General features: G+C 39.5%; 25 non-coding genes across 25 annotated transcripts; all 25 read right to left on the bottom strand.

Moving 5' to 3' along the window:
- Positions 1–625: 625 nt before the first annotated feature.
- On the bottom strand, positions 626–841 carry LOC118952918. Its single transcript, XR_005043848.1, has one exon. It is a non-coding gene; the product is annotated as a small nucleolar RNA U3 (small nucleolar RNA).
- Positions 842–1629: 788 nt separating this feature from the next.
- Positions 1630–1845, bottom strand: LOC118952832. The gene has a single exon (XR_005043763.1). It is a non-coding gene; the product is annotated as a small nucleolar RNA U3 (small nucleolar RNA).
- Positions 1846–2632: 787 nt separating this feature from the next.
- Positions 2633–2848, bottom strand: LOC118952907. Its single transcript, XR_005043837.1, has one exon. It is a non-coding gene; the product is annotated as a small nucleolar RNA U3 (small nucleolar RNA).
- A 786-nt stretch (positions 2849–3634) lies between these two features.
- LOC118952803 lies at positions 3635–3850 on the bottom strand. The gene has a single exon (XR_005043734.1). It is a non-coding gene; the product is annotated as a small nucleolar RNA U3 (small nucleolar RNA).
- A 787-nt stretch (positions 3851–4637) lies between these two features.
- Positions 4638–4853, bottom strand: LOC118952812. Its single transcript, XR_005043743.1, has one exon. It is a non-coding gene; the product is annotated as a small nucleolar RNA U3 (small nucleolar RNA).
- A 799-nt stretch (positions 4854–5652) lies between these two features.
- On the bottom strand, positions 5653–5859 carry LOC118952904. The gene has a single exon (XR_005043834.1). It is a non-coding gene; the product is annotated as a small nucleolar RNA U3 (small nucleolar RNA).
- A 703-nt stretch (positions 5860–6562) lies between these two features.
- Positions 6563–6779, bottom strand: LOC118952829. The gene has a single exon (XR_005043760.1). It is a non-coding gene; the product is annotated as a small nucleolar RNA U3 (small nucleolar RNA).
- Positions 6780–7570: 791 nt separating this feature from the next.
- On the bottom strand, positions 7571–7789 carry LOC118952903. The gene has a single exon (XR_005043833.1). It is a non-coding gene; the product is annotated as a small nucleolar RNA U3 (small nucleolar RNA).
- Positions 7790–8463: 674 nt separating this feature from the next.
- LOC118952895 lies at positions 8464–8682 on the bottom strand. Its single transcript, XR_005043825.1, has one exon. It is a non-coding gene; the product is annotated as a small nucleolar RNA U3 (small nucleolar RNA).
- A 676-nt stretch (positions 8683–9358) lies between these two features.
- Positions 9359–9578, bottom strand: LOC118952905. Its single transcript, XR_005043835.1, has one exon. It is a non-coding gene; the product is annotated as a small nucleolar RNA U3 (small nucleolar RNA).
- A 676-nt stretch (positions 9579–10254) lies between these two features.
- LOC118952823 lies at positions 10255–10470 on the bottom strand. Its single transcript, XR_005043754.1, has one exon. It is a non-coding gene; the product is annotated as a small nucleolar RNA U3 (small nucleolar RNA).
- A 787-nt stretch (positions 10471–11257) lies between these two features.
- On the bottom strand, positions 11258–11476 carry LOC118952896. Its single transcript, XR_005043826.1, has one exon. It is a non-coding gene; the product is annotated as a small nucleolar RNA U3 (small nucleolar RNA).
- A 676-nt stretch (positions 11477–12152) lies between these two features.
- Positions 12153–12371, bottom strand: LOC118952902. The gene has a single exon (XR_005043832.1). It is a non-coding gene; the product is annotated as a small nucleolar RNA U3 (small nucleolar RNA).
- A 678-nt stretch (positions 12372–13049) lies between these two features.
- On the bottom strand, positions 13050–13268 carry LOC118952901. Its single transcript, XR_005043831.1, has one exon. It is a non-coding gene; the product is annotated as a small nucleolar RNA U3 (small nucleolar RNA).
- Positions 13269–13946: 678 nt separating this feature from the next.
- LOC118952822 lies at positions 13947–14162 on the bottom strand. Its single transcript, XR_005043753.1, has one exon. It is a non-coding gene; the product is annotated as a small nucleolar RNA U3 (small nucleolar RNA).
- Positions 14163–14948: 786 nt separating this feature from the next.
- On the bottom strand, positions 14949–15164 carry LOC118952821. Its single transcript, XR_005043752.1, has one exon. It is a non-coding gene; the product is annotated as a small nucleolar RNA U3 (small nucleolar RNA).
- A 785-nt stretch (positions 15165–15949) lies between these two features.
- LOC118952819 lies at positions 15950–16165 on the bottom strand. The gene has a single exon (XR_005043750.1). It is a non-coding gene; the product is annotated as a small nucleolar RNA U3 (small nucleolar RNA).
- Positions 16166–16951: 786 nt separating this feature from the next.
- On the bottom strand, positions 16952–17167 carry LOC118952818. The gene has a single exon (XR_005043749.1). It is a non-coding gene; the product is annotated as a small nucleolar RNA U3 (small nucleolar RNA).
- Positions 17168–17954: 787 nt separating this feature from the next.
- On the bottom strand, positions 17955–18170 carry LOC118952927. Its single transcript, XR_005043857.1, has one exon. It is a non-coding gene; the product is annotated as a small nucleolar RNA U3 (small nucleolar RNA).
- A 787-nt stretch (positions 18171–18957) lies between these two features.
- LOC118952810 lies at positions 18958–19173 on the bottom strand. The gene has a single exon (XR_005043741.1). It is a non-coding gene; the product is annotated as a small nucleolar RNA U3 (small nucleolar RNA).
- A 787-nt stretch (positions 19174–19960) lies between these two features.
- On the bottom strand, positions 19961–20176 carry LOC118952808. The gene has a single exon (XR_005043739.1). It is a non-coding gene; the product is annotated as a small nucleolar RNA U3 (small nucleolar RNA).
- A 787-nt stretch (positions 20177–20963) lies between these two features.
- On the bottom strand, positions 20964–21182 carry LOC118952894. Its single transcript, XR_005043824.1, has one exon. It is a non-coding gene; the product is annotated as a small nucleolar RNA U3 (small nucleolar RNA).
- Positions 21183–21860: 678 nt separating this feature from the next.
- Positions 21861–22076, bottom strand: LOC118952807. Its single transcript, XR_005043738.1, has one exon. It is a non-coding gene; the product is annotated as a small nucleolar RNA U3 (small nucleolar RNA).
- A 787-nt stretch (positions 22077–22863) lies between these two features.
- LOC118952806 lies at positions 22864–23079 on the bottom strand. Its single transcript, XR_005043737.1, has one exon. It is a non-coding gene; the product is annotated as a small nucleolar RNA U3 (small nucleolar RNA).
- Positions 23080–23866: 787 nt separating this feature from the next.
- On the bottom strand, positions 23867–24085 carry LOC118952893. The gene has a single exon (XR_005043823.1). It is a non-coding gene; the product is annotated as a small nucleolar RNA U3 (small nucleolar RNA).
- Between the last annotated feature and the right edge of the window lie 533 nt (positions 24086–24618).

Below are 24618 nucleotides of genomic sequence, written 5' to 3'. Positions count from 1 at the left end.
GTTGCCAACAGGTAAAATATGACCTAATGTTGATGGACAGCCATCCATATTTCAAAGCCGGTTATTGTGTTGAATTCTACCCCTTTAAACATTGTGTGTTTTAGCTATAGGACGTATGGGTTGTACCATCAGATTCCGTCTCTGTTTCTCTGCATCCAGTGTTACCAAGAGTTAGTCGTGTGATTAACGGGGGCTGAGATAGAGCTGTGTTTTGTGAGACAAAGACGGATTCCGAAGGTGCCCAGGCCCGGGTCTTTCTTTTACAGAAACATCTGTAGAGTCAGAAAGGTTTGAATACAAACTACTAAAAGCTATCTATGAAAGCTGAGACTCTATCGAACATGCACATGTAACATGTTTTGCTCTATGACGCTCACAAGCTACCAAAAAGTTGTTAGAAAGTACAAGGTTCTTCTACGTATGAAGGTCAAAGGTTGTCCTGAAAGGAAAATTTTAAAACTCCTCATTTTGAAGCAAAATATAAGGGCTGGACATGGAGATCAACGAAAGCCAGAAAACTGAAAAGATTATTGCTGGGGTCTCAGGACTGATTCAAGAGGTTTTATTTTACTAACGATAAGGATTTGGGAGACATTTCAGTAGCTTTTATTGTACATGGTTATCATCCACTCAGAACATATTCCCTTCATCCACGTTCATTGAAGAACAAGGAACAGTCATCAAAGGTGGAAGAAAAATGAGCAAGGTCATTTCTAACCACCAGATTCATGCTCTGAACGGGAATATCTTGAATCGTCATCATGGATAGCGAGATCTACCACTTTAGACACACATTTCTCAAGTAACGCACTATAGAAATGATCCCTGAAAGTATAGTCTTGGTGCATAAGTTGTTGTGATCAAGGTGGAGCATCTTGAAAAGAGCATTTGCACCAGCGGTTTGTGTTGCATTCTCAGCATCAACAGTTGTTGCAATCAAATTATGTTAATTATGGAGAATTGCTAGGTTTCTCAATTGAGAAAAATGGTCAGCGATGCTGGTTGCCAACAGGTAAAATATGACCTAATGTTGATGGACAGCCATCCATATTTCAAAGCCGGTTATTTGTGTTGAATTCTACCCCCTTTTAAACATTGTGTGTTTTAGCTATAGACGTATGGGTTGTACCATCAGATTCGTCTCTGTCTTCTGCATCCAGTGGTACCAAGAGTTAGTCTGTGTGATTAACGGGGGCTGAGATAGAGCTGTGTTTGTGAGACAAAGACGGATTCCGAAGGTGCCCAGGCCCGGGTCTTTTTTTTACAGAAACATCTGTAGAGTCAGAAAGGTTTGAATTACAAACTACTAAAAGCTATCTATGAAAAGCTGAGACTCTATCGAACATGCACATGTAACATGTTTTGCTCTATGGACGCTCACAAGCTACCAAAACGTTGTTAGAAAGTACAAGGTTCTTCTTACGTATGAAGGTCAAAGGTTGTCCTGAAAGGAAAATTTTAAAACTCCTCATTTTGAAGCAAAATATAAGGGCTGGACATGGAGATCAACGAAAGCCAGAAAAACTGAAAAGATATTGCTGGGGTCTCAGGACTGATTCAGACGTTTTATTTTACTAACGATAAGGATTTGGGAGACATTTCCGTAGCTTTTATTGTACATGGTTATCATCCACTCAGAACATATTCCCTTCATCCACGTTCATTGAAGAACAATGAACAGTCATCAAAGGTGGAAGAAAAATGAGCAATGTCATTTCTAACCACCAGATTCATGCTCTGACCGGGAATATCTTGAATCGTCATCATGGATAGACGAGGATCTCACACTTTAGACACACATTTCTCAAGTAACGACTATAGAATGATCCCTGAAAGTATAGTCTTGGTGCATAAGTTGTTGTGATCAAGGTGGAGCATCTTGAAAAGAGCATTTGCACCAGCGGTTTGTGTTGCATTCTCAGCATCAACAGTTGTTGCAATCAAATTATGTTAATTATGGAGAATTGCTAGGTTTCTCAATTGAGAAAAATGGTCAGCGATGCTGGTTGCCAACAGGTAAAATATGACCTAATGTTGATGGACAGCCATCCATATTTCAAAGCCGGTTATTTGTGTTGAATTCTACCCCCTTTTAAACATTGTGTGTTTTAGCTATAGACGTATGGGTTGTACCATCAGATTCGTCTCTGTCTTCTGCATCCAGTGGTACCAAGAGTTAGTCTGTGTGATTAACGGGGGCTGAGATAGAGCTGTGTTTGTGAGACAAAGACGGATTCCGAAGGTGCCCAGGCCCGGGTCTTTTTTTTACAGAAACATCTGTAGAGTCAGAAAGGTTTGAATTACAAACTACTAAAAGCTATCTATGAAAAGCTGAGACTCTATCGAACATGCACATGTAACATGTTTTGCTCTATGACGCTCACAAGCTACCAAAAAGTTGTTAGAAAGTACAAGGTTCTTCTACGTATGAAGGTCAAAGGTTGTCCTGAAAGGAAAATTTTAAAACTCCTCATTTTGAAGCAAAATATAAGGGCTGGACATGGAGATCAACGAAAGCCAGAAAACTGAAAAGATTATTGCTGGGGTCTCAGGACTGATTCAAGAGGTTTTATTTTACTAACGATAAGGATTTGGGAGACATTTCAGTAGCTTTTATTGTACATGGTTATCATCCACTCAGAACATATTCCCTTCATCCACGTTCATTGAAGAACAAGGAACAGTCATCAAAGGTGGAAGAAAAATGAGCAAGGTCATTTCTAACCACCAGATTCATGCTCTGAACGGGAATATCTTGAATCGTCATCATGGATAGCGAGATCTACCACTTTAGACACACATTTCTCAAGTAACGCACTATAGAAATGATCCCTGAAAGTATAGTCTTGGTGCATAAGTTGTTGTGATCAAGGTGGAGCATCTTGAAAAGAGCATTTGCACCAGCGGTTTGTGTTGCATTCTCAGCATCAACAGTTGTTGCAATCAAATTATGTTAATTATGGAGAATTGCTAGGTTTCTCAATTGAGAAAAATGGTCAGCGATGCTGGTTGCCAACAGGTAAAATATGACCTAATGTTGATGGACAGCCATCCATATTTCAAAGCCGGTTATTTGTGTTGAATTCTACCCCCTTTTAAACATTGTGTGTTTTAGCTATAGACGTATGGGTTGTACCATCAGATTCGTCTCTGTCTTCTGCATCCAGTGGTACCAAGAGTTAGTCTGTGTGATTAACGGGGGCTGAGATAGAGCTGTGTTTGTGAGACAAAGACGGATTCCGAAGGTGCCCAGGCCCGGGTCTTTTTTTTACAGAAACATCTGTAGAGTCAGAAAGGTTTGAATTACAAACTACTAAAAGCTATCTATGAAAAGCTGAGACTCTATCGAACATGCACATGTAACATGTTTTGCTCTATGACGCTCACAAGCTACCAAAAAGTTGTTAGAAAGTACAAGGTTCTTCTACGTATGAAGGTCAAAGGTTGTCCTGAAAGGAAATTTTAAAACTCCTCATTTTGAAGCAAAATATAAGGGCTGGACATGGAGATCAACGAAAGCCAGAAAACTGAAAAGATTATTGCTGGGGTCTCAGGACTGATTCAAGAGGTTTTATTTTACTAACGATAAGGATTTGGGAGACATTTCAGTAGCTTTTATTGTACATGGTTATCATCCACTCAGAACATATTCCCTTCATCCACGTTCATTGAAGAACAAGGAACAGTCATCAAAGGTGGAAGAAAAATGAGCAAGGTCATTTCTAACCACCAGATTCATGCTCTGAACGGGAATATCTTGAATCGTCATCATGGATAGCGAGATCTACCACTTTAGACACACATTTCTCAAGTAACGCACTATAGAAATGATCCCTGAAAGTATAGTCTTGGTGCATAAGTTGTTGTGATCAAGGTGGAGCATCTTGAAAAGAGCATTTGCACCAGCGGTTTGTGTTGCATTCTCAGCATCAACAGTTGTTGCAATCAAATTATGTTAATTATGGAGAATTGCTAGGTTTCTCAATTGAGAAAAATGGTCAGCGATGCTGGTTGCCAACAGGTAAAATATGACCTAATGTTGATGGACAGCCATCCATATTTCAAAGCCGGTTATTTGTGTTGAATTCTACCCCCTTTTAAACATTGTGTGTTTTAGCTATAGACGTATGGGTTGTACCATCAGATTCGTCTCTGTCTTCTGCATCCAGTGGTACCAAGAGTTAGTCTGTGTGATTAACGGGGGCTGAGATAGAGCTGTGTTTGTGAGACAAAGACGGATTCCGAAGGTGCCCAGGCCCGGGTCTTTTTTTTACAGAAACATCTGTAGAGTCAGAAAGGTTTGAATTACAAACTACTAAAAGCTATCTATGAAAAGCTGAGACTCTATCGAACATGCACATGTAACATGTTTTGCTCTATGACGCTCACAAGCTACCAAAAAGTTGTTAGAAAGTACAAGGTTCTTCTACGTATGAAGGTCAAAGGTTGTCCTGAAAGGAAAATTTTAAAACTCCTCATTTTGAAGCAAAATATAAGGGCTGGACATGGAGATCAACGAAAGCCAGAAAACTGAAAAGATTATTGCTGGGGTCTCAGGACTGATTCAAGAGGTTTTATTTTACTAACGATAAGGATTTGGGAGACATTTCAGTAGCTTTTATTGTACATGGTTATCATCCACTCAGAACATATTCCCTTCATCCACGTTCATTGAAGAACAAGGAACAGTCATCAAAGGTGGAAGAAAAATGAGCAAGGTCATTTCTAACCACCAGATTCATGCTCTGAACGGGAATATCTTGAATCGTCATCATGGATAGCGAGATCTACCACTTTAGACACACATTTCTCAAGTAACGCACTATAGAAATGATCCCTGAAAGTATAGTTTTGGTGCATAAGTTGTTGTGATCAAGGTGGAGTCAATCTTGGAACAGAGTGCCTTTGATAGCAGCGGTTTGGAGTTGCATTCTCAGCATCAATCAGTTGTTTGCAATCAAATATATGTTAATTATGGAGAATTGCTGCTAGGTTTCTCAAATTGAGAAAAATGGTCAGCGATGCTGGTTGCACCCGGTAAAATATGCACTAATGTTGATGGCCAAGCCGATCCATATTTCAAAGCGGTTATTGTGTTGATATCTACCCCCTTTTTAAACATTGTGTGTTTTAGCTATAGACGTATGGGTTGTACCATCAGATTGTCTCGGTCTTCTGCATCCAGTGGTAACAAGAGTTAGTCTGTGTGATTAACGGGGGCTGAGATAGAGCTGTGTTTGTGAGACAAAGACGGATTCCGAAGGTGCCCAGGCCCGGGTCTTTTTTTTAAAAGAAACATCTGTAGAGTCAGAAGGTTTGGAATTACAAACTACTAAAAGCTATCTATGAAAAGCTGAGACTCTATCGAACATGCACATGTAACATGTTTTGCTCTATGACGCTCACAAGCTACCAAAACGTTGTTAGAAAGTACAAGGTTCTTCTACGTATGAAGGTCAAAGGTTGTCCTGAAAGGAAAATTTTAAAACTCCTCATTTTGAAGCAAATATAAGGGCTGGACATGGAGATCAACGAAAGCCAGAAAACGGAAAAGATTATTGCTGGGGTCTCAGGACTGATTCAAGAGGTTTTATTTTACTAACGATAAGGATTTGGGAGACATTTCAGTAGCTTTTATTGTACATGGTTATCTCCACTCAGAACATATTCTCTTCATCCACGTTCATATTGAAGAACAAGGAACAGTCATCAAAGGGTGGAAGAAAAATGAGCAAGGTCATTTCTAGCCACCAAGATTCATGCTCTGAATGGGAATATCTTGAATCGTCATCATGGATAGCGAGATCTACCACTTTAGACACACATTTCTCAAGTAACTAGCATCAACAGTTGTTGCAATCAAATTATGTTAATTATGGAGAATTGCTAGGTTTCTCAATTGAGAAAAAAGGTCAGCGATGCTGGTTGCCACCAGGTAAAATATTGACCTAATGTTGATGGACAAGCCATCCATATTTCAAAGCCGGTTATTTGTGTTGAATTCTACCCCCTTTTAAACATTGTGTGTTTTAGCTATTAGACGTATTGGGTGTACCATCAGATTCGTCTCTGTCTTCTGCATCCAGTGGTAACAAGAGTTAGTCTGTGTGATTAACGGGGGCTGAGATAGAGCTGTGTTTGTGAGACAAAGAACGGATTCCGGAAGGTGCCCAGGCCCGGGGTCTTTTTTTTTAAAGAAACATCTGTAGAGTCAGAAAGGTTTGAATTACAAACTACAAAAGCTATCTATGAAAATCTGGAGGACTCTATCGAACATGCACATGTAACATGTTTTGCTCTATGACGCTCACAAGCTACCAAAACGTTGTTAGAAAGTACAAGGTTCTTCTACGTATGAAGGTCAAAGGTTGTCCCTGAAAGGAAAATTTTAAAACTCCTCATTTTGAAGCAAAATATAAGGGCTGGACATGGAGATCAACGAAAGCCAGAAAAACGGAGAAAGATTATTGCTGGGGTCTCAGGACTGATTCAAGAGGTTTTATTTTACTAACGATAAGGATTTGGGAGACATTTCAGTAGCTTTTATTGTACATGGTTATCATCCAGTCAGAACATATTCCCTTCATCCACATTCATTGAAGAACAAGGAACAGTCATCAAAGGTGGAAGAAAAATGAGCAAGGTCATTTCTAGCCACCAGATTCATGCTCTGAATGGGAATATCTTGAATCGTCATCATGGATAGCGAGATCTACCACTTTATACACACATTTCTCAAGTAACGCACTATAGAAATGATCCCTGAAAGTATAGGTCTTGGTGCGTAAGTTGTTGTGATCAAGGTGGAGCATCTTGAAAAGAGCATTTTGCACCAGCGGTTTGTGTTGCATTACTCAGCATCAACAGTTGTTGCAATCAAATTATGTTAATTATGGAGAATTGCTAGGTTTCTCAATTGAGGAAAAATGGTCAGCGATGCTGGTTGCCAACAGGTAAAATATGACCTAATGTTGATGGACAGCCATCCATATTTCAAAGCCGGTTATTTGTGTTGAATTCTACCCCCTTTTAAACATTGTGTGTTTTAGCTATAGACGTATGGGTTGTACCATCAGATTCGTCTCTGTCTTCTGCATCCAGTGGTAACAAGAGTTAGTCTGTGTGATTAACGGGGGCTGAGATAGAGCTGTGTTTGTGAGACAAAGACGGATTCCGAAGGTGCCCAGGCCGGGTCTTTTTTTTAAAGAAACATCTGTAGAGTCAGAAAGGTTTTGAATTACAAACTACTAAAAGCTATCTATGAAATCTGAGACTCTATCGAACATGCACATGTAACATGTTTTGCTCTATGACGCTCACAAGCTACCAAAACGTTGTTAGAAAGTACAAGGTTCTTCTAACGTATGAAGGTCAAAGGTTGTCCTGAAAGGAAAATTTTAAAACTCCTCATTTTGAAGCAAAATATAAGGGCTGGACATGGAGATCAACGAAAGCCAGAAAACGGAAAAAGATTATTGCTGGGGTCTCAGGACTGATTCAAGAGGTTTTATTTTACTAACGATAAGGATTTGGGAGACATTTCAGTAGCTTTTATTGTACATGGTTATCATCCACTCAGAACATATTCTCTTCATCCACGTTCATTGAAGAACAAGGAACAGTCATCAAAGGTGGAAGAAAAATGAGCAAGGTCATTTCTAGCCACCAGATTCATGCTCTGAATGGGAATATCTTGAATCGTCATCATGGATAGCGAGATCTACCACTTTAGACACACATTTCTCAAGTAACATTAGCATCAACAGTTGTTGCAATCAAATTATGTTAATTATGGAGAATTGCTAGGTTTCTCAATTGAGAAAAATGGTCAGCGATGCTGGTTGCCAACAGGTAAAAATATGACCTAATGTTGATGGACAGCCATCCATATTTCAAAGACGGTTATTTGTGTTGAATTCTACCCCCTTTTAAACATTGTGTGTTTAGCTATAGACGTATGGTTGTACCATCAGATTCGTCTCGTCTTCTGCATCCAGTGGTACCAAGAGTTAGTCTGTGTGATTAACGGGGGCTGAGATAGAGCTGTGTTTGTGAGACAAAGACGGATTCCGAAGGTGCCCAGGCCCGGGTCTTTTTTTTACAGAAACATCTGTAGAGTCAGAAAGGTTTGAATTACAAACTACTAAAAGCTATCTATGAAAAGCTGAGACTCTATCGAACATGCACATGTAACATGATTTGCTCTATGACGCTCACAAGCTACCAAAACGTTGTTAGAAAGTACAAGGTTCTTCTACGTATGAAGGTCAAAGGTTGTCCTGAAAGGAAACATTTAAAACTCCTCATTTTGAAGCAAAATATAAGGGCTGGACATGGAGATCAACGAAAGCCAGAAAACGGAAAAGATTATTGCTGGGGTCTCAGGACTGATTCAAGGGTTTTATTTTACTAACGATAAGGATTTGGAGACATTTCAGTAGCTTTTATTGTACATGGTTATCATCCACTCAGAACATATTCCCTTCATCCACGTTCATTGAAGAACAAGGAACAGTCATCAAAGGTGGAAGAAAAATGAGCAAGGTCATTTCTAGCCACCAGATTCATGCTCTGAATGGGAATATCTTGAATCGTCATCATGGATAGCGAGATCTACCACTTTAGACACACATTTCTCAAGTAACATTAGCATCAACAGTTGTTGCAATCAAATTATGTTAATTATGGAGAATTGCTAGGTTTCTCAATTGAGAAAAATGGTCAGCGATGCTGGTTGCCAACAGGTAAAATATGACCTAATGTTGATGGACAGCCATCCATATTTCAAAGCCGGTTATTTGTGTTGAATTCTACCCCCTTTTAAACATTGTGTGTTTTAGCTATAGACGTATGGGTTGTACCATCAGATTCGTCTCTGTCTTCTGCATCCAGTGGTAACAAGAGTTAGTCTGTGTGATTAACGGGGGCTGAGATAGAGCTGTGTTTGTGAGACAAAGACGGATTCCGAAGGTGCACAGGCCCGGGTCTTTTTTTTAAAGAAACATCTGTAGAGTCAGAAAGGTTTGAATTACAAACTACTAAAAGCTATCTATGAAAATCTGAGACTCTATCGAACATGCACATGTAACATGTTTTGCTCTATGACGCTCACAAGCTACCAAAACGTTGTTAGAAAGTACAAGGTTCTTCTACGTATGAAGGTCAAAGGTTGTCCTGAAAGGAAAATTTTAAAACTCCTCATTTTGAAGCAAAATATAAGGGCTGGACATGGAGATCAACGAAAGCCAGAAAACGGAAAGATTATTGCTGGGGTCTCAGGACTGATTCAAGAGGTTTATTTTACTAACGATAAGGATTTGGGAGACATTTCAGTAGCTTTTATTGTACATGGTTATCATCCACTCAGAACATATTCTCTTCATCCACGTTCATTGAAGAACAAGGAACAGTCCATCAAAGGTGGAAGAAAAATGAGCAAGGTCATTTCTAGCCACCAGATTCATGCTCTGAATGGGAATATCTTGAATCGTCATCATGGATAGCGAGATCTACCACTTTAGACACACATTTCTCAAGTAACATTAGCATCAACAGTTGTTGCAATCAAATTATGTTAATTATGGAGAATTGCTAGGTTTCTCAATTGAGAAAAATGGTCAGCGATGCTGGTTGCCAACAGGTAAAATATGACCTAATGTTGATGGACAGCCATCCATATTTCAAAGCCGGTTATTTGTGTTGAATTCTACCCCCTTTTAAACATTGTGTGTTTTAGCTATAGACGTATGGGTTGTACCATCAGATTCGTCTCTGTCTTCTGCATCCAGTGGTAACAAGAGTTAGTCTGTGTGATTAACGGGGGCTGAGATAGAGCTGTGTTTGTGAGACAAAGACGGATTCCGAAGGTGCCCAGGCCCGGGTCTTTTTTTAAAGAAACATCTGTAGAGTCAGAAAGGTTTGAATTACAAACTACTAAAAGCTATCTATGAAAATCTGAGACTCTATCGAACATGCACATGTAACATGTTTTGCTCTATGACGCTCACAAGCTACCAAAACGTTGTTAGAAGTACAAGGTTCTTCTACGTATGAAGGTCAAAGGTTGTCCTGAAAGGAAAATTTTAAAACTCCTCATTTTGAAGCAAAATATAAGGGCTGGACATGGAGATCAACGAAAGCCAGAAAACGGAAAAGATTATTGCTGGGGTCTCAGGACTGATTCAAGAGGTTTTATTTTACTAACGATAAGGATTTGGGAGACATTTCAGTAGCTTTTATTGTACATGGTTATCATCCAGTCAGAACATATTCCCTTCATCCACATTCATTGAAGAACAAGGAACAGTCATCAAAGGTGGAAGAAAAATGAGCAAGGTCATTTCTAGCCACCAGATTCATGCTCTGAATGGGAATATCTTGAATCGTCATCATGGATAGCGAGATCTACCACTTTATACACACATTTCTCAAGTAACGCACTATAGAAATGATCCCTGAAAGTATAGTCTTGGTGCGTAAGTTGTTGTGATCAAGGTGGAGCATCTTGAAAAGAGCATTTGCACCAGCGGTTTGTGTTGCATTCTCAGCATCAACAGTTGTTGCAATCAAATTATGTTAATTATGGAGAATTGCTAGGTTTCTCAATTGAGAAAATGGTCAGCGATGCTGGTTGCCAACAGGTAAAATATGACCCTAATGTTGATGGACAGCCATCCATATTTCAAAGCCGGTTATTTGTGTTGAATTCTACCCCCTTTTAAACATTGTGTGTTTTAGCTATAGACGTATGGGTTGTACCATCAGATTCGTCTCTGTCTTCTGCATCCAGTGGTAACAAGAGTTAGTCTGTGTGATTAACGGGGGCTGAGATAGAGCTGTGTTTGTGAGACAAAGACGGATTCCGAAGGTGCCCAGGCCCGGGTCTTTTTTTAAAGAAACATCTGTAGAGTCAGAAAGGTTTGAATTACAAACTACTAAAAGCTATCTATGAAAAGCTGAGACTCTATCGAACATGCACATGTAACATGTTTTGCTCTATGACGCTCACAAAGCTACCAAAACGTTGTTAGAAAGTACAAGGTTCTTCTACGTATGAAGGTCAAAGGTTGTCCTGAAAGGAACATTTTAAAACTCCTCATTTTGAAGCAAAATATAAGGGCTGGACATGGAGATCAACGAAAGCCAGAAAACGGAAAAGATTATTGCTGGGGTCTCAGGACTGATTCAAGAGATTTTATTTTACTAACGATAAGGATTTGGGAGACATTTCAGTAGCTTTTATTGTACATGGTTATCATCCACTCAGAACATATTCCCTTCATCCACGTTCATTGAAGAACAAGGACAGTCATCAAAGGTGGAAGAAAAATGAGCAAGGTCATTTCTAGCCACCAGATTCATGCTCTGAATGGGAATATCTTGAATCGTCATCATGGATAGCGAGAATCTACCACTTTAGACACACATTTCTCAAGTAACATTAGCATCAACAGTTGTTGCAATCAAATTATGTTAATTATGGAGAATTGCTAGGTTTCTCAATTGAGAAAAATGGTCAGCGATGCTGGTTGCCAACAGGTAAAATATGACCTAATGTTGATGGACAGCCATCCATATTTCAAAGCCGGTTATTTGTGTTGAATTCTACCCCTTTTAAACATTGTGTGTTTTAGCTATAGACGTATGGGTTGTACCATCAGATTCGTCTCTGTCTTCTGCATCCAGTGGTAACAAGAGTTAGTCTGTGTGATTAACGGGGGCTGAGATAGAGCTGTGTTTGTGAGACAAAGACGGATTCCGAAGGTGCCCAGGCCCGGGTCTTTTTTTAAAGAAACATCTGTAGAGTCAGAAAGGTTTGAATTACAAACTACTAAAAGCTATCTATGAAAATCTGAGACTCTATCGAACATGCACATGTAACATGTTTTGCTCTATGACGCTCACAAGCTACCAAAACGTTGTTAGAAAGTACAAGGTTCTTCTACGTATGAAGGTCAAAGGTTGTCCTGAAAGGAAAATTTTAAAACTCCTCATTTTGAAGCAAAATATAAGGGCTGGACATGGAGATCAACGAAAGCCAGAAAACGGAAAAGATTATTGCTGGGGTCTCAGGACTGATTCAAGAGGTTTTATTTTACTAACGATAAGGATTTGGGAGACATTTCAGTAGCTTTTATTGTACATGGTTATCATCCACTCAGAACATATTCTCTTCATCCACGTTCATTGAAGAACAAGGAACAGTCATCAAAGGTGGAAGAAAAATGAGCAAGGTCATTTCTAGCCACCAGATTCATGCTCTGAATGGGAATATCTTGAATCGTCATCATGGATAGCGAGATCTACCACTTTAGACACACATTTCTCAAGTAACATTAGCATCAACAGTTGTTGCAATCAAATTATGTTAATTATGGAGAATTGCTAGGTTTCTCAATTGAGAAAAATGGTCAGCGATGCTGGTTGCCAACAGGTAAAATATGACCTAATGTTGATGGACAGCCATCCATATTTCAAAGCCGGTTATTTGTGTTGAATTCTACCCCCTTTTAAACATTGTGTGTTTTAGCTATAGACGTATGGGTTGTACCATCAGATTCGTCTCTGTCTTCTGCATCCAGTGGTAACAAGAGTTAGTCTGTGTGATTAACGGGGGCTGAGATAGAGCTGTGTTTGTGAGACAAAGACGGATTCCGAAGGTGCCCAGGCCCGGGTCTTTTTTTTAAAGAAACATCTGTAGAGTCAGAAAGGTTTGAATTACAAACTACTAAAAGCTATCTATGAAAATCTGAGACTCTATCGAACATGCACATGTAACATGTTTTGCTCTATGACGCTCACAAGCTACCAAAACGTTGTTAGAAAGTACAAGGTTCTTCTACGTATGAAGGTCAAAGGTTGTCCTGAAAGGAAAATTTTAAAACTCCTCATTTTGAAGCAAAATATAAGGGCTGGACATGGAGATCAACGAAAGCCAGAAAACGGAAAAGATTATTGCTGGGGTCTCAGGACTGATTCAAGAGGTTTTATTTTACTAACGATAAGGATTTGGGAGACATTTCAGTAGCTTTTATTGTACATGGTTATCATCCACTCAGAACATATTCTCTTCATCCACGTTCATTGAAGAACAAGGAACAGTCATCAAAGGTGGAAGAAAAATGAGCAAGGTCATTTCTAGCCACCAGATTCATGCTCTGAATGGGAATATCTTGAATCGTCATCATGGATAGCGAGATCTACCACTTTAGACACACATTTCTCAAGTAACATTAGCATCAACAGTTGTTGCAATCAAATTATGTTAATTATGGAGAATTGCTAGGTTTCTCAATTGAGAAAAATGGTCAGCGATGCTGGTTGCCAACAGGTAAAATATGACCTAATGTTGATGGACAGCCATCCATATTTCAAAGCCGGTTATTTGTGTTGAATTCTACCCCCTTTTAAACATTGTGTGTTTTAGCTATAGACGTATGGGTTGTACCATCAGATTCGTCTCTGTCTTCTGCATCCAGTGGTAACAAGAGTTAGTCTGTGTGATTAACGGGGGCTGAGATAGAGCTGTGTTTGTGAGACAAAGACGGATTCCGAAGGTGCCCAGGCCCGGGTCTTTTTTTTAAAGAAACATCTGTAGAGTCAGAAAGGTTTGAATTACAAACTACTAAAAGCTATCTATGAAAATCTGAGACTCTATCGAACATGCACATGTAACATGTTTTGCTCTATGACGCTCACAAGCTACCAAAACGTTGTTAGAAAGTACAAGGTTCTTCTACGTATGAAGGTCAAAGGTTGTCCTGAAAGGAAAATTTTAAAACTCCTCATTTTGAAGCAAAATATAAGGGCTGGACATGGAGATCAACGAAAGCCAGAAAACGGAAAAGATTATTGCTGGGGTCTCAGGACTGATTCAAGAGGTTTTATTTTACTAACGATAAGGATTTGGGAGACATTTCAGTAGCTTTTATTGTACATGGTTATCATCCAGTCAGAACATATTCCCTTCATCCACATTCATTGAAGAACAAGGAACAGTCATCAAAGGTGGAAGAAAAATGAGCAAGGTCATTTCTAGCCACCAGATTCATGCTCTGAATGGGAATATCTTGAATCGTCATCATGGATAGCGAGATCTACCACTTTATACACACATTTCTCAAGTAACGCACTATAGAAATGATCCCTGAAAGTATAGTCTTGGTGCGTAAGTTGTTGTGATCAAGGTGGAGCATCTTGAAAAGAGCATTTGCACCAGCGGTTTGTGTTGCATTCTCAGCATCAACAGTTGTTGCAATCAAATTATGTTAATTATGGAGAATTGCTAGGTTTCTCAATTGAGAAAAATGGTCAGCGATGCTGGTTGCCAACAGGTAAAATATGACCTAATGTTGATGGACAGCCATCCATATTTCAAAGCCGGTTATTTGTGTTGAATTCTACCCCCTTTTAAACATTGTGTGTTTTAGCTATAGACGTATGGGTTGTACCATCAGATTCGTCTCTGTCTTCTGCATCCAGTGGTAACAAGAGTTAGTCTGTGTGATTAACGGGGGCTGAGATAGAGCTGTGTTTGTGAGACAAAGACGGATTCCGAAGGTGCCCAGGCCCGGGTCTTTTTTTAAAGAAACATCTGTAGAGTCAGAAAGGTTTGAATTACAAACTACTAAAAGCTATCTATGAAAAGCTGAGACTCTATCGAACATGCACATGTAACATGTTTTGCTCTATGACGCTCACAAGCTACCAAAACGTTGTTAGAAAGTACAAGGTTCTTCTACGTATGAAGGTCAAAGGTTGTCCTGAAAGGAAAATTTTAAAACTCCTCATTTTGAAGCAAAATATAAGGGCTGGACATGGAGATCAACGAAAGCCAGAAAACGGAAAAGATTATTGCTGGGGTCTCAGGACTGATTCAAGAGGTTTTATTTTACTAACGATAAGGATTTGGGAGACATTTCAGTAGCTTTTATTGTACATGGTTATCATCCAGTCAGAACATATTCCCTTCATCCACATTCATTGAAGAACAAGGAACAGTCATCAAAGGTGGAAGAAAAATGAGCAAGGTCATTTCTAGCCACCAGATTCATGCTCTGAATGGGAATATCTTGAATCGTCATCATGGATAGCGAGATCTACCACTTTATACACACATTTCTCAAGTAACGCACTATAGAAATGATCCCTGAAAGTATAGTCTTGGTGCGTAAGTTGTTGTGATCAAGGTGGAGCATCTTGAAAAGAGCATTTGCACCAGCGGTTTGTGTTGCATTCTCAGCATCAACAGTTGTTGCAATCAAATTATGTTAATTATGGAGAATTGCTAGGTTTCTCAATTGAGAAAAATGGTCAGCGATGCTGGTTGCCAACAGGTAAAATATGACCTAATGTTGATGGACAGCCATCCATATTTCAAAGCCGGTTATTTGTGTTGAATTCTACCCCCTTTTAAACATTGTGTGTTTTAGCTATAGACGTATGGGTTGTACCATCAGATTCGTCTCTGTCTTCTGCATCCAGTGGTACCAAGAGTTAGTCTGTGTGATTAACGGGGGCTGAGATAGAGCTGTGTTTGTGAGACAAAGACGGATTCCGAAGGTGCCCAGGCCCGGGTCTTTTTTTACAGAAACATCTGTAGAGTCAGAAAGGTTTGAATTACAAACTACTAAAAGCTATCTATGAAAAGCTGAGACTCTATCGAACATGCACATGTAACATGATTTGCTCTATGACGCTCACAAGCTACCAAAAAGTTGTTAGAAAGTACAAGGTTCTTCTACGTATGAAGGTCAAAGGTTGTCCTGAAAGGAACATTTTAAAACTCCTCATTTGAAGCAAAATATAAGGGCTGGACATGGAGATCAACGAAAGCCAGAAAACGGAAAAGATTATTGCTGGGGTCTCAGGACTGATTCAAGAGGTTTTATTTTACTAACGATAAGGATTTGGGAGACATTTCAGTAGCTTTTGTTGTACATGGTTATCATCCAGTCAGAACATATTCCCTTCATCCACATTCATTGAAGAACAAGGAACAGTCATCAAAGGTGGAAGAAAAATGAGCAAGGTCATTTCTAGCCACCAGATTCATGCTCTGAATGGGAATATCTTGAATCGTCATCATGGATAGCGAGATCTACCACTTTATACACACATTTCTCAAGTAACGCACTATAGAAATGATCCCTGAAAGTATAGTCTTGGTGCGTAAGTTGTTGTGATCAAGGTGGAGCATCTTGAAAAGAGCATTTGCACCAGCGGTTTGTGTTGCATTCTCAGCATCAACAGTTGTTGCAATCAAATTATGTTAATTATGGAGAATTGCTAGGTTTCTCAATTGAGAAAAATGGTCAGCGATGCTGGTTGCCAACAGGTAAAATATGACCTAATGTTGATGGACAGCCATCCATATTTCAAAGCCGGTTATTTGTGTTGAATTCTACCCCCTTTTAAACATTGTGTGTTTTAGCTATAGACGTATGGGTTGTACCATCAGATTCGTCTCTGTCTTCTGCATCCAGTGGTACCAAGAGTTAGTCTGTGTGATTAACGGGGCTGAGATAGAGCTGTGTTTGTGAGACAAAGACGGATTCCGAAGGTGCCCAGGCCCGGGTCTTTTTTTTACAGAAACATCTGTAGAGTCAGAAAGGTTTGAATTACAAACTACTAAAAGCTATCTATGAAAAGCTGAGACTCTATCGAACATGCACATGTAACATGATTTGCTCTATGACGCTCACAAGCTACCAAAAAGTTGTTAGAAAGTACAAGGTTCTTCTACGTATGAAGGTCAAAGGTTGTCCTGAAAGGAACATTTTAAAACTCCTCATTTTGAAGCAAAATATAAGGGCTGGACATGGAGATCAACGAAAGCCAGAAAACGGAAAAGATTATTGCTGGGGTCTCAGGACTGATTCAAGAGGTTTTATTTTACTAACGATAAGGATTTGGGAGACATTTCAGTAGCTTTTATTGTACATGGTTATCATCCAGTCAGAACATATTCCCTTCATCCACATTCATTGAAGAACAAGGAACAGTCATCAAAGGTGGAAGAAAAATGAGCAAGGTCATTTCTAGCCACCAGATTCATGCTCTGAATGGGAATATCTTGAATCGTCATCATGGATAGCGAGATCTACCACTTTATACACACATTTCTCAAGTAACGCACTATAGAAATGATCCCTGAAAGTATAGTCTTGGTGCGTAAGTTGTTGTGATCAAGGTGGAGCATCTTGAAAAGAGCATTTGCACCAGCGGTTTGTGTTGCATTCTCAGCATCAACAGTTGTTGCAATCAAATTATGTTAATTATGGAGAATTGCTAGGTTTCTCAATTGAGAAAAATGGTCAGCGATGCTGGTTGCCAACAGGTAAAATATGACCTAATGTTGATGGACAGCCATCCATATTTCAAAGCCGGTTATTTGTGTTGAATTCTACCCCCTTTTAAACATTGTGTGTTTTAGCTATAGACGTATGGGTTGTACCATCAGATTCGTCTCTGTCTTCTGCATCCAGTGGTACCAAGAGTTAGTCTGTGTGATTAACGGGGGCTGAGATAGAGCTGTGTTTGTGAGACAAAGACGGATTCCGAAGGTGCCCAGGCCCGGGTCTTTTTTTTACAGAAACATCTGTAGAGTCAGAAAGGTTTGAATTACAAACTACTAAAAGCTATCTATGAAAAGCTGAGACTCTATCGAACATGCACATGTAACATGATTTGCTCTATGACGCTCACAAGCTACCAAAAAGTTGTTAGAAAGTACAAGGTTCTTCTACGTATGAAGGTCAAAGGTTGTCCTGAAAGGAACATTTTAAAACTCCTCATTTTGAAGCAAAATATAAGGGCTGGACATGGAGATCAACGAAAGCCAGAAAACGGAAAAGATTATTGCTGGGGTCTCAGGACTGATTCAAGAGGTTTTATTTTACTAACGATAAGGATTTGGGAGACATTTCAGTAGCTTTTATTGTACATGGTTATCATCCACTCAGAACATATTCCCTTCATCCACGTTCATTGAAGAACAAGGAACAGTCATCAAAGGTGGAAGAAAAATGAGCAAGGTCATTTCTAGCCACCAGATTCATGCTCTGAATGGGAATATCTTGAATCGTCATCATGGATAGCGAGATCTACCACTTTATACACACATTTCTCAAGTAACGCACTATAGAAATGATCCCTGAAAGTATAGTCTTGGTGCGTAAGTTGTTGTGATCAAGGTGGAGCATCTTGAAAAGAGCATTTGCACCAGCGGTTTGTGTTGCATTCTCAGCATCAACAGTTGTTGCAATCAAATTATGTTAATTATGGAGAATTGCTAGGTTTCTCAATTGAGAAAAATGGTCAGTGATGCTGGTTGCCAACAGGTAAAATATGACCTAATGTTGATGGACAGCCATCCATATTTCAAAGCCGGTTATTTGTGTTGAATTCTACCCCCTTTTAAACATTGTGTGTTTTAGCTATAGACGTATGGGTTGTACCATCAGATTCGTCTCTGTCTTCTGCATCCAGTGGTACCAAGAGTTAGTCTGTGTGATTAACGGGGGCTGAGATAGAGCTGTGTTTGTGAGACAAAGACGGATTCCGAAGGTGCCCAGGCCCGGGTCTTTTTTTTACAGAAACATCTGTAGAGTCAGAAAGGTTTGAATTACAAACTACTAAAAGCTATCTATGAAAAGCTGAGACTCTATCGAACATGCACATGTAACATGATTTGCTCTATGACGCTCACAAGCTACCAAAAAGTTGTTAGAAAGTACAAGGTTCTTCTACGTATGAAGGTCAAAGGTTGTCCTGAAAGGAAAATTTTAAAACTCCTCATTTTGAAGCAAAATATAAGGGCTGGACATGGAGATCAACGAAAGCCAGAAAACGGAAAAGATTATTGCTGGGGTCTCAGGACTGATTCAAGAGGTTTTATTTTACTAACGATAAGGATTTGGGAGACATTTCAGTAGCTTTTATTGTACATGGTTATCATCCACTCAGAACATATTCCCTTCATCCACATTCATTGAAGAACAAGGAACAGTCATCAAAGGTGGAAGAAAAATGAGCAAGGTCATTTCTAGCCACCAGATTCATGCTCTGAATGGGAATATCTTGAATCGTCATCATGGATAGCGAGATCTACCACTTTATACACACATTTCTCAAGTAACGCACTATAGAAATGATCCCTGAAAGTATAGTCTTGGTGCGTAAGTTGTTGTGATCAAGGTGGAGCATCTTGAAAAGAGCATTTGCACCAGCGGTTTGTGTTGCATTCTCAGCATCAACAGTTGTTGCAATCAAATTATGTTAATTATGGAGAATTGCTAGGTTTCTCAATTGAGAAAAATGGTCAGCGATGCTGGTTGCCAACAGGTAAAATATGACCTAATGTTGATGGACAGCCATCCATATTTCAAAGCCGGTTATTTGTGTTGAATTCTACCCCCTTTTAAACATTGTGTGTTTTAGCTATAGACGTATGGGTTGTACCATCAGATTCGTCTCTGTCTTCTGCATCCAGTGGTACCAAGAGTTAGTCTGTGTGATTAACGGGGGCTGAGATAGAGCTGTGTTTGTGAGACAAAGACGGATTCCGAAGGTGCCCAGGCCCGGGTCTTTTTTTTACAGAAACATCTGTAGAGTCAGAAAGGTTTGAATTACAAACTACTAAAAGCTATCTATGAAAAGCTGAGACTCTATCGAACATGCACATGTAACATGATTTGCTCTATGACGCTCACAAGCTACCAAAAAGTTGTTAGAAAGTACAAGGTTCTTCTACGTATGAAGGTCAAAGGTTGTCCTGAAAGGAAAATTTTAAAACTCCTCATTTTGAAGCAAAATATAAGGGCTGGACATGGAGATCAACGAAAGCCAGAAAACGGAAAAGATTATTGCTGGGGTCTCAGGACTGATTCAAGAGGTTTTATTTTACTAACGATAAGGATTTGGGAGACATTTCAGTAGCTTTTATTGTACATGGTTATCATCCACTCAGAACATATTCCCTTCATCCACATTCATTGAAGAACAAGGAACAGTCATCAAAGGTGGAAGAAAAATGAGCAAGGTCATTTCTAGCCACCAGATTCATGCTCTGAATGGGAATATCTTGAATCGTCATCATGGATAGCGAGATCTACCACTTTATACACACATTTCTCAAGTAACGCACTATAGAAATGATCCCTGAAAGTATAGTCTTGGTGCGTAAGTTGTTGTGATCAAGGTGGAGCATCTTGAAAAGAGCATTTGCACCAGCGGTTTGTGTTGCATTCTCAGCATCAACAGTTGTTGCAATCAAATTATGTTAATTATGGAGAATTGCTAGGTTTCTCAATTGAGAAAAATGGTCAGCGATGCTGGTTGCCAACAGGTAAAATATGACCTAATGTTGATGGACAGCCATCCATATTTCAAAGCCGGTTATTTGTGTTGAATTCTACCCCCTTTTAAACATTGTGTGTTTTAGCTATAGACGTATGGGTTGTACCATCAGATTCGTCTCTGTCTTCTGCATCCAGTGGTACCAAGAGTTAGTCTGTGTGATTAACGGGGGCTGAGATAGAGCTGTGTTTGTGAGACAAAGACGGATTCCGAAGGTGCCCAGGCCCGGGTCTTTTTTTTACAGAAACATCTGTAGAGTCAGAAAGGTTTGAATTACAAACTACTAAAAGCTATCTATGAAAAGCTGAGACTCTATCGGACATGCACATGTAACATGATTTGCTCTATGACGCTCACAAGCTACCAAAAAGTTGTTAGAAAGTACAAGGTTCTTCTACGTATGAAGGTCAAAGGTTGTCCTGAAAGGAACATTTTAAAACTCCTCATTTTGAAGCAAAATATAAGGGCTGGACATGGAGATCAACGAAAGCCAGAAAACGGAAAAGATTATTGCTGGGGTCTCAGGACTGATTCAAGAGGTTTTATTTTACTAACGATAAGGATTTGGGAGACATTTCAGTAGCTTTTATTGTACATGGTTATCATCCACTCAGAACATATTCCCTTCATCCACGTTCATTGAAGAACAAGGAACAGTCATCAAAGGTGGAAGAAAAATGAGCAAGGTCATTTCTAGCCACCAGATTCATGCTCTGAATGGGAATATCTTGAATCGTCATCATGGATAGCGAGATCTACCACTTTAGACACACATTTCTCAAGTAACATTAGCATCAACAGTTGTTGCAATCAAATTATGTTAATTATGGAGAATTGCTAGGTTTCTCAATTGAGAAAAATGGTCAGCGATGCTGGTTGCCAACAGGTAAAATATGACCTAATGTTGATGGACAGCCATCCATATTTCAAAGCCGGTTATTTGTGTTGAATTCTACCCCCTTTTAAACATTGTGTGTTTTAGCTATAGACGTATGGGTTGTACCATCAGATTCGTCTCTGTCTTCTGCATCCAGTGGTACCAAGAGTTAGTCTGTGTGATTAACGGGGGCTGAGATAGAGCTGTGTTTGTGAGACAAAGACGGATTCCGAAGGTGCCCAGGCCCGGGTCTTTTTTTTAAAGAAACATCTGTAGAGTCAGAAAGGTTTGAATTACAAACTACTAAAAGCTATCTATGAAAAGCTGAGACTCTATCGAACATGCACATGTAACATGTTTTGCTCTATGACGCTCACAAGCTACCAAAACGTTGTTAGAAAGTACAAGGTTCTTCTACGTATGAAGGTCAAAGGTTGTCCTGAAAGGAAAATTTTAAAACTCCTCATTTTGAAGCAAAATATAAGGGCTGGACATGGAGATCAACGAAAGCCAGAAAACGGAAAAGATTATTGCTGGGGTCTCAGGACTGATTCAAGAGGTTTTATTTTACTAACGATAAGGATTTGGGAGACATTTCAGTAGCTTTTATTGTACATGGTTATCATCCACTCAGAACATATTCCCTTCATCCACATTCATTGAAGAACAAGGAACAGTCATCAAAGGTGGAAGAAAAATGAGCAAGGTCATTTCTAGCCACCAGATTCATGCTCTGAATGGGAATATCTTGAATCGTCATCATGGATAGCGAGATCTACCACTTTATACACACATTTCTCAAGTAACGCACTATAGAAATGATCCCTGAAAGTATAGTCTTGGTGCGTAAGTTGTTGTGATCAAGGTGGAGCATCTTGAAAAGAGCATTTGCACCAGCGGTTTGTGTTGCATTCTCAGCATCTACAGTTGTTGCAATCAAATTATGTTAATTATGGAGAATTGCTAGGTTTCTCAATTGAGAAAAATGGTCAGCGATGCTGGTTGCCAACAGGTAAAATATGACCTAATGTTGATGGACAGCCATCCATATTTCAAAGCCGGTTATTTGTGTTGAATTCTACCCCCTTTTAAACATTGTGTGTTTTAGCTATAGACGTATGGGTTGTACCATCAGATTCGTCTCTGTCTTCTGCATCCAGTGGTACCAAGAGTTAGTCTGTGTGATTAACGGGGGCTGAGATAGAGCTGTGTTTGTGAGACAAAGACGGATTCCGAAGGTGCCCAGGCCCGGGTCTTTTTTTTACAGAAACATCTGTAGAGTCAGAAAGGTTTGAATTACAAACTACTAAAAGCTATCTATGAAAAGCTGAGACTCTATCGAACATGCACATGTAACATGATTTGCTCTATGACGCTCACAAGCTACCAAAAAGTTGTTAGAAAGTACAAGGTTCTTCTACGTATGAAGGTCAAAGGTTGTCCTGAAAGGAAAATTTTAAAACTCCTCATTTTGAAGCAAAATATAAGGGCTGGACATGGAGATCAACGAAAGCCAGAAAACGGAAAAGATTATTGCTGGGGTCTCAGGACTGATTCAAGAGGTTTTATTTTACTAACGATAAGGATTTGGGAGACATTTCAGTAGCTTTTATTGTACATGGTTATCATCCACTCAGAACATATTCCCTTCATCCACATTCATTGAAGAACAAGGAACAGTCATCAAAGGTGGAAGAAAAATGAGCAAGGTCATTTCTAGCCACCAGATTCATGCTCTGAATGGGAATATCTTGAATCGTCATCATGGATAGCGAGATCTACCACTTTATACACACATTTCTCAAGTAACGCACTATAGAAATGATCCCTGAAAGTATAGTCTTGGTGCGTAAGTTGTTGTGATCAAGGTGGAGCATCTTGAAAAGAGCATTTGCACCAGCGGTTTGTGTTGCATTCTCAGCATCAACAGTTGTTGCAATCAAATTATGTTAATTATGGAGAATTGCTAGGTTTCTCAATTGAGAAAAATGGTCAGCGATGCTGGTTGCCAACAGGTAAAATATGACCTAATGTTGATGGACAGCCATCCATATTTCAAAGCCGGTTATTTGTGTTGAATTCTACCCCCTTTTAAACATTGTGTGTTTTAGCTATAGACGTATGGGTTGTACCATCAGATTCGTCTCTGTCTTCTGCATCCAGTGGTACCAAGAGTTAGTCTGTGTGATTAACGGGGGCTGAGATAGAGCTGTGTTTGTGAGACAAAGACGGATTCCGAAGGTGCCCAGGCCCGGGTCTTTTTTTTACAGAAACATCTGTAGAGTCAGAAAGGTTTGAATTACAAACTACTAAAAGCTATCTATGAAAAGCTGAGACTCTATCGAACATGCACATGTAACATGATTTGCTCTATGACGCTCACAAGCTACCAAAAAGTTGTTAGAAAGTACAAGGTTCTTCTACGTATGAAGGTCAAAGGTTGTCCTGAAAGGAACATTTTAAAACTCCTCATTTTGAAGCAAAATATAAGGGCTGGACATGGAGATCAACGAAAGCCAGAAAACGGAAAAGATTATTGCTAGGGTCTCAGGACTGATTCAAGAGGTTTTATTTTACTAACGATAAGGATTTGGGAGACATTTCAGTAGCTTTTATTGTACATGGTTATCATCCACTCAGAACATATTCCCTTCATCCACGTTCATTGAAGAACAAGGAACAGTCATCAAAGGTGGAAGAAAAATGAGCAAGGTCATTTCTAGCCACCAGATTCATGCTCTGAATGGGAATATCTTGAATCGTCATCATGGATAGCGAGATCTACCACTTTAGACACACATTTCTCAAGTAACATTAGCATCAACAGTTGTTGCAATCAAATTATGTTAATTATGGAGAATTGCTAGGTTTCTCAATTGAGAAAAATGGTCAGCGATGCTGGTTGCCAACAGGTAAAATATGACCTAATGTTGATGGACAGCCATCCATATTTCAAAGCCGGTTATTTGTGTTGAATTCTACCCCCTTTTAAACATTGTGTGTTTTAGCTATAGACGTATGGGTTGTACCATCAGATTCGTCTCTGTCTTCTGCATCCAGTGGTACCAAGAGTTAGTCTGTGTGATTAACGGGGGCTGAGATAGAGCTGTGTTTGTGAGACAAAGACGGATTCCGAAGGTGCCCAGGCCCGGGTCTTTTTTTTACAGAAACATCTGTAGAGTCAGAAAGGTTTGAATTACAAACTACTAAAAGCTATCTATGAAAAGCTGAGACTCTATCGAACATGCACATGTAACATGATTTGCTCTATGACGCTCACAAGCTACCAAAAAGTTGTTAGAAAGTACAAGGTTCTTCTACGTATGAAGGTCAAAGGTTGTCCTGAAAGGAACATTTTAAAACTCCTCATTTTGAAGCAAAAT

This window comes from Oncorhynchus mykiss, unplaced genomic scaffold (assembly GCF_013265735.2).
Source record: "Oncorhynchus mykiss isolate Arlee unplaced genomic scaffold, USDA_OmykA_1.1 un_scaffold_358, whole genome shotgun sequence".
NCBI lineage: Eukaryota > Metazoa > Chordata > Actinopteri > Salmoniformes > Salmonidae > Oncorhynchus > Oncorhynchus mykiss.
Note: the sequence above shows the minus strand (reverse complement) of the source record. Positions and strands in the feature narration are given on the sequence as shown.